Here is an 8,673-nt window from a genome sequence, read left to right as displayed (position 1 = left end):
TTTACACAATTTTACTTAATTTTCTGCTCCACTCCTGAAAATATTTAAGCAAGGAGAAAGAGTAAGGCTTAGTAGTAAAAATGTTCAATTGGAACCCGCTATGTATCTTAGTTTGTAAGGATTTCATGAAGCTTGGGAATCCAGCATAGATACTACCGGTAGTATGTTAATTCAAATTCATTTTGATTGTTGAGAATATTAAAAATATTTAAATCTGAGAATTTATTTTTAAAAAATCTTCTTCAAAACGATGACAAATGTGCATCAAAATCAGAGATGATTACTTGATAAAATGATAAACACCGATCACATTCACATCTTGAATAGAATACTTTTAAACCTACTTTATTGTATTTGGATTTTTTCAATGGTGACCCACATAAATCTGGACATTTTTCAGAATTTTAAAGTACAAAGTATAGGTATCGTGCGCTGACGCCCAATTGACGTAAAGCATCATGGCCGCCTTCAATAGAAGAAGTGAAAAAAGAGATGAAAAAATTACACGGCCAGTATGTTCCGATGACAAACAACAGAACTCTTTTTTGACATGACAGGACTAGACGCATGATTTACAAAAACCTTGATCCATTCTCTTTTTTCATCTGCATTTCCGAAGGCAAAGCTACTGCTTTACCCGTCAATTAATCGCCTAATGTGGATTTGTTGTTGTAACTTTAAATCCATTCTGGTTATGATGTTTAGACAAAATTTGGCCTATCGCTTGGATAATTTTCCACATAATTGTCATAATAGTAATAAAAGTTTGACACCTGTTCTGGTGTTGCCTAAGTATCTTTCAGAAATTTGGCAACAAGATTTTGGGAAATGTAATTTTTCAAATAATTTCCCAAAATATTACAAAACTGAAGCGGGCGACAGATGTGGACGTGATTATGTTAAGGAACATGACTCTTGTGAGGTTTTTATTTGTTTAAAAAGCATCCAGGTAATGACGTCATATTTCCACCCATGAAAATGAACTCGGAAAGTATACGTCATAGCTCAAAGTGACGTCAGTGGCACCATTTGGATAGATAAAAAGAAATATAGCCCCTATATATGTGCTTTTGTTCTATCAGAGTGTATTTGAAAACGTGCTGTTCCTTTTACTTTTTTTGCCTTTATTAATTTATCAGTTGAAGATTCAATTTTGTTCACCTGGAAAACATAAAAGAATTTTTAACCTTTCTGTATTTATAACAAAATGAAATTGGCAATATTATATGCCATAACAATGTTTTAAAAAGCAATTGACTATTAATTTTTGCATAATGAGTTTGTTGAAGTCACGAATGCCCGAGCTGATGTCGCATTTATAGTGCAAAACAGAAAGGTTTTTTTCATACCTAAAACATAAGTATTTAAAATTTAATCACATTTGCCGTCCAGTTTCTTGAACAATTATGCAGAAGTTGGACAGTGGATAGCCACAATGCTGATTCTAAAAATTTGTTATCCACTCATCTTATAGCCAGTATAATGTGATAATTTATCGAAAGAGTATCTTACGGTGTATAGATATTGATAATGTTTTACCTTAAGCACGGTGCATGATGATCTCTTAGGGTCCTCAGTCACATCTTGGTTCACTAAAACCAAATGTCCCGGATGTATGAATATTGACCCCAAGCAGGTGTGGCACGGAAAGATCCCTCTGTCAAAGGTGTAATGCCGACATAGCTAAAGTGTGCAGCCCTTATAAAATACAAGACTTCTAATTAAATATTCTGGATCGGGACGTAAATACATATCTGTTGTAACATATTTTAGCTTCTGTGAAAACGCTTGGGAAATTGTTGTGACTACTAAATCAATGATTCAGCAGGTTGTTCAAAACGATGACAAATGTGCATCAAAATCAAATGATTAAAAAATTCCTATAACACCGGTATATACCTTTATAAATAATTTTAATTCAATTTATTGAATTTAGATTTACAGTTGATTTTTCAATCAAAATCTGTTTTTTTGTGAATTTACTTACCTTTTCACGGTCATCATGGCCGAAATTATTTTATTAACAAACACACACTGGCTTTGATTGTACACACAAGTACTCTGAGGTTACATGACAGGAATATATGATTTACAAAAACTTTGAATATGTGCATTTCCGTGGCCACTACTGCGGACTGAATTAAGGTGGATTTGTTGTTGTTAAATTTTACTGGTTATGATGTAAGACAAAATTTGGAGAGCGTATGGAAACCCCATAATTGTCATTTGTTACGATTTCTGCGTTCATTTTTAGCCCAAGTATCGAAATTTGGCTGCGAGCTTTTCAAATATAAATACAATTCCGTCACATATGTCAACACATAAACCGGGTGGATATGCAGTGATTGAATCCCGTAAAATACTCACAGAGCAATGGGTGCTGTGACCATAAGTGTTTTCATATTAATTTCACCCATGAAAATGAACTCGGAAAGTATACTTTCACAAGTGACGTCAGAGGCACCATTTACAATAGCTTTGCGATGGCGGAAAATTTGTGCTCCTCTCGTTCTATCATGCGTATGTGATGGCTTCCATTGTCAATTTGCCTGTGTTTTAGTGGTCGCATCAAGTCAATCAATTCACTCAAAATAGTCAATTTTTACACACTATTACAACAGTAGAGACAAAATTATATGCAATTACAAGGTTTTAGACAATTGACTAGTTAATTCTAGACATAATGAGTTACATGTTGATACGAATGCCCGACGAGCACTTTACAAAACAGAGGTTTTTTTCGATAAAACATAAGTATTTAAGACTTCTATACGAGCTCATTTGCCGTCAGTTTCTTGAACGAATTATGCAGAGTCTTGACAGTGGATTGCATGTGTTTTTGTGTTTAGTATCCTATTCCAGTATAATGCATACACTTATCAAAGAGTATCTTATGGTATATAGATATTGATAATGTTTTACCTTAAGCACGGTGCATGATGATCTCTTACAACGTGTGTCACATCTAGGTCACTAACAAAATGTCCCGGATGTATGAATATTGACAACAATGTGCTCAGGAAAAGGAAACTGTGGTGTAATGCGGACAGCTAGAAGTGTGGAGATCTATATAAAATACAAGAATACTAATTAAAATTGTCGTTACGTTATATATCTGTAATTAAGGAAGTTGGTTTATTGTTGTTAAAGGTCGTAAAATAATAGAATCAGACAGGTGTCTATGGTGTGTTCTTGCCTTGTTGCGTGCGCAACCAAGTAAAAAAATTCCTATATACCCCGTTATATACCTTGCTTGAAATAATTTGAATTCAATTTAGAATTTTAGAGACAGTTATATTTCAATCAAACTATTTTTTTGTAATTTACTTACCTTTTCATTGGTCATTTGCGAAATTATATATAACAAAAACACACTGATTGACATCATTGTACACACAATGCATGAGCGTTACGAGCAAGAATATCTGATTGACAATCTTATTGTCGCACGTTCAAATTGGATGCGAATTCTTCCATCAGTCTGTACAATCCTATCGCATTATCTTACAACACTATTTTTGTATTCATGTGAAGCAGTCCCATTTATAGAAAAGTATGTAGAAAAATTGTAATGCATCCACATCGACATTTTTAAATATCGATGGTATTTATCAATTAACAATTTTTGTCATATGCATTATTTTGTCAACACGATGTACGATAGTATCCCACTGTGATTGAAATAAAATACCACAAAATCTGACACATCTGTTTTCATATTAATTTGGGTTTTCAGTATTTTACTTGAAAACGACGTTAATGGTCATTTTACTAGTACATCAAACATTTATGACAAACGTGGTGACTAACTTTTCAATCATCAACTTCCCTTACTTACCTTACTTATGCAGCAACATACTAATTAATACATGATTGCATCACATTCATACTGAATTTTTATCTCTCATTTGATTTGTTACGCGAGAACATGCATTACAAATGAACAATTTATGAAACTATAGGTAAGTTGTTGAAAAACACATGTAAGAAACAAAATTACCAACAGCCTCGTTTAAAGTCATCATTTCATAAGTTCTACAGTCGATACAATGACCTTGTCATCAAATACAATATTTCATTAAATAAAATACTGACTGATGTTTTGCATACTAATTGTGAGAACATTATTTACACACTGAATTCTTTTCATTTTTCCCGATCATAACAAGGCGCATACGGCGAATGTGTCCGTTCGGAAGGGGATGCTAAGTCCTCCATGGCACCTGATCTCACCTCTTATGTTTTACAGATTTGTGTTTGTTCTGCTCCTGTGTAAAATTGATTTTTGAGCTTTATTACCATTTGTAATCTCCAAACATTTCATTGAATACCCGTGTGTAAGTAGACTTAGATTTATCGAAATTTTATTTCATCGCAAAAAAAAAATAAAACCTCTGTCAATTTGCATATTTTACCAAGAAAAAATGATGTTTTCATAACAAAACTTCACAGGCCTTAAAAAGATTTTATTCCACTTAGTCATGTAACTGTTTTCATCTATTGCATTTTATTTAAAAACAAAACTGGTTATAGTAAGTTTACATTGCATAATTTACTTACCACTTATAATAAATGAGTTTGAAGGTTGAAGAAGGAGAAAAATCAGCATCCAATACCTATAAAACATCAGATGAAAATAAATAAATATAAATATTGACTATGAATCACTGTATTTTGCTTAAAACGTTTCTATACATTTTATTCACTGATTAGTTTACAAATCTTGTTTAATTGTATTATATAATTTGTATCATATAAATGATAACGTTGAACAAGAAATTATTAATCGAAAACAGAACTGGGATTAACTTTCTGTGTATTCTGCCCATGGTTAAATTGTTTGCAAAAAATCTATATCTCCTATTATATTACCTTGATAAAGGTTTATGACCAAACAAATTTGTTTTGGGTGTTCCAGATAATATTGTCCATTTTATTCAAAAACTTTAAATGAAATATTTCTAAAATTTATATCTGAAAACGACGTTTTCCCGAGAGAGAAATAATCCCAGCAGAAACTAGTGCTAATTGTAACGGGGACCGTTACAGATGTTCCCCAAACGCTCCCCAACTCTCTTTTTATGCCATATTACCTGTAAGCTTCATTAAATAAGACAAACTCTATGTTTTTGAGACTTTAACATTTACCTGGAAGTGTACGAAGTTCATTCAAATTTTAGCATTGCATACGTAATAAAAATACGCTCATTCAAGTGTATTTTTGATTTTGTTCATTTCACGTGCACGCACGTGCATACATGAGCACGGTGACCATACCTTCTTGTAGAAGGTCATTACATCTATCTATGTTCTAAATCCCACCCCATATGGTTGAAAAACCAAGGGCGTTATACCTGTTAAAAGTTTCAGCCAATTAGATTGCAGCGCACGTACACGCACGTGCGCATGTGCATGGTGACCATACCTTTCTTGTAGTAGTCCATTATATCTATCTATGTTCCAAATCCCATCCTGTTTGGTTGGAAACCAAAGGAGTTATAGCTGTTTAAAGTTTCAGCCAATCAGATTGCAGCGCACGTACATGCACGTGTATCCATGTGCATGGTGACCATACCTTCTTGTAGTAGTTCATAATATCTATCTATATTTCAAATCCCCTCGTCTTTGGTTGAAATCCAAATGAGTTATAGCTATTTAAAGTTTAAGCCAATCAGATTGCAGCGCACGTGCATGCACGTGTTTTCATGATAATTGCTATATATCATATAGTAGGATATCCTAATGCATGGCTATAATCAAAATTTCAAAGCATTTCGTCAAAAGACAAAAAAGATATTGAGATTTTTGTTTCAGCCAATCAGAGTGCAGCGCACGTGCATGCGCGTGAGATCTTGCTATTTTGACCATGTCATATTGTCTATACTTCTAATGTATCCTTATATTATGAGTTCCAAAGCATTTCATCAAAAATTTCAAAAGTTACATCTATATCAATGTAATCGGTCATTTATCATGTTGCACGTGCGCGCTCTTGCAAGCACGTGCGCGCAAAATGACCTTCGTTCCGCAAATCTACATTACATGTCTACTGACCCTAAAAACATTTCACCTTAGTCTGATGTGTAGTTTACAAGATCACTCGCGGACAAAAATTTCCCAGGAAGAAAAATAAGAATAATAACTAGAAACGATCTCGTTGCGAGCAACGAGAGGTCTTCCGTCCGATTCTGAATTTAAAACACCGAAAATCGAGATGAAAAAGTGATAAAAAAAAATCGGATATTCGTGGGAGCGAACCCGGGTCGCCCGTGTGACGATCCAATGCGCTACATATTCAGCCATTGAAAACACCGCTTCAAATATTTAAATGCAAATATCTCGAGATTGCCCTTGTCAATTCTTAAACAAATTACATATTTCTCATTCGCATAAGAGTCACTTTTAAGATAATTAAAATCTTAGAAAAACATTTGAAAACAAAAAAAATGAAAAAATGCACTTTTTAATTTCGCTTCCGGTAGCGACCGGAAGCACCGACGACGCAGGAAATGTGGCTTACGCACATCTAATAACCATGCCCTATGCTCTTAGATAAGTCTCCAGTTCATATTCTCAGCCATTTTCGATAAAAGTGCGCGACAAAATCGCATTTTAAAATCAGGAAACTGGCCATAACTTGGCACCAAAAGCGAATTATCAAATTTCCTCCCAGATGTATCAAGTTCATAATGATGCACATAATTTCTGAAAATTTCATTGAAATCCATTGAATGGTTGCTGAGAAATCGTGTGCACAAAATTTTGGAAAAAAAATAAGAAAAATAATAAGAAACAGTAGAATAACTATAAGGTCTTCCGTGAAGACGGAAGACCTTAATAATAAACTAGAATCTTGTTGCCATGGCAACAAATAAGTCTTCCGTTCTTCTAAATCTGTAAGGAATTCGCTTTTCCTCTGCAACAAACATAGATATCATATGTACTCTGAAAGAAAAAAATGCAAAAAGGTCTTTCAGTACTTAAGGTACTTTGATTTTCATGATCAATCTTGTTCTGATACATTTTGGCACTCATAAGAGCTACACTTGTATCATAGACAAACCAACGGACGAACGAACACCGTACTCTCAAAAACTTCACTGTGTTTATGTTCTGGGACAATTGTGATGGTGTTATAAAAATGTCATGAACTAAGTTAGTACCACATTAAACGTAAAGTCGTTGATTTTTAAAGTAATGATATCAAGATTTGCCAGAAGAAATATTATTCATCAATGACAATAATTATTCAGCAATCGATTAATCGATTACATGTTGTTTAGCGTCCCTCTCGAGAATTTTTCACACGGAAAAGCCTCCACTCGCCGGTGGAGACTGTTAAATGTTGTACTATCGCCATTGAGCAGCGAGGAATCTTTTTGAGCCAGTACCATCTGACACACGGGACCTCGATTTAAACGATCTCATCTGAGGGACCGGTCTCCACGTCCCACAATTGAAGTCCATTATACAGATATATGGTGCTCTAGCCATGTTTTTATTTTATTTTTCATTTCAAAAATGTGTTGCATCAGATTTTCTTAAAGATAATACTTAATAAAAATCATTTCGAACAACTTTATTGCAATGCATACAGCGTCCGGTGATTTTGATTGACAGGTCAATACATGTGCACTTAGTGTGATACTTCTTAAGCAGAAAAAATATACAGAGAGTGACTATGACGGACTATGAAATCAGAAAATATTTAATAAATGATGGGTACAACTGATATAGAACTGATTTTTTGTCTATGTAAATGGATAGGATAATCAGGATTAAAAGGGAATCTCTCTCTCTCTCTCTCTCTCTCTCTCTCTCTCTCTCTCTCTCTCTCTCTCTCTCTCTCTCTCTCAGACATGTAAATTTCAGTATCTTGCGTAATGAAAAATCTACTATTATAGAATATGAATTCTGTATACATGTTAATGGTAATTATAAAAAAAAAATGTTCCAGATTTAATTGTATAACGAATTTATGATTCAAAGGCCTATAGTTACAATAATGTCTCCGAATAAAATCAAGAGGGGGGTGGGGAGGGGGCTTCAAAAGAATTACATACTCGGTAATTTTATGTTTTATGAATTAAAAGGAAAATACTTAAGGTTGCATGTACATACATATAATTGTATAGCATTGCATAAAATTGTGTTCATTCGTATTCCCCATTTTCAAAAGGTGAGTTATTTCCCCTGAAGGGAACTCTTTTACTGTGTTTAATACGCATGCGCTATAAATAAAGTCACTTCCGCGGACGTATGTTTATGGTGTTATGCCTCACAGTCATATGGAAAAATGTTATTATGTTTGTGAATAAAAAGAAATCTTAACTGATTCGTATTTTTTTTAAATTGCCCACTCATAGTCTCTTTCTGGATTTGTATTAATCTGTGTAGTACTATAATAAGGTGCTGTGTGACCCCCACACCCCACCCCCTCTTACAAAAAAAAGAAAAAAGAAACAAATTACTGATAAAATGGTGATACATATTCGAATAGGCCTATTTAAAAAAAAAGCTAATAAGCTTATTTTCGGTAGTGGATGTTCTGCAGACGGATCATCATTATTTACAAAATGTTCGGAACAAATTTTTAGTTATAAAGTTTTTACGAATTAATCTAGCCTACTGCAGCCATATTTTCTTTGTATCTCTAAAAAAAAATTGGAGACT

The 8,673-nt window shown here is 33.7% G+C and overlaps 1 pseudogene; it reads right to left on the bottom strand.

Moving 5' to 3' along the window:
* Positions 1-364: 364 nt before the first annotated feature.
* LOC134281221 (uncharacterized) lies at positions 365-4,635 on the bottom strand (annotated as a pseudogene).
* Positions 4,636-8,673: the final 4,038 nt, after the last annotated feature.

This window comes from Saccostrea cucullata, unplaced genomic scaffold, assembly GCF_032062105.1.
Source record: "Saccostrea cucullata isolate Sc308-1 unplaced genomic scaffold, CSIRO_AGI_Scuc_v1 ctg5847, whole genome shotgun sequence".
Lineage (NCBI taxonomy): Eukaryota > Metazoa > Mollusca > Bivalvia > Ostreida > Ostreidae > Saccostrea > Saccostrea cuccullata.
The sequence above is the reverse complement of the archived record's forward strand: the minus strand, read 5'-3'. Positions and strand labels throughout refer to the sequence as shown.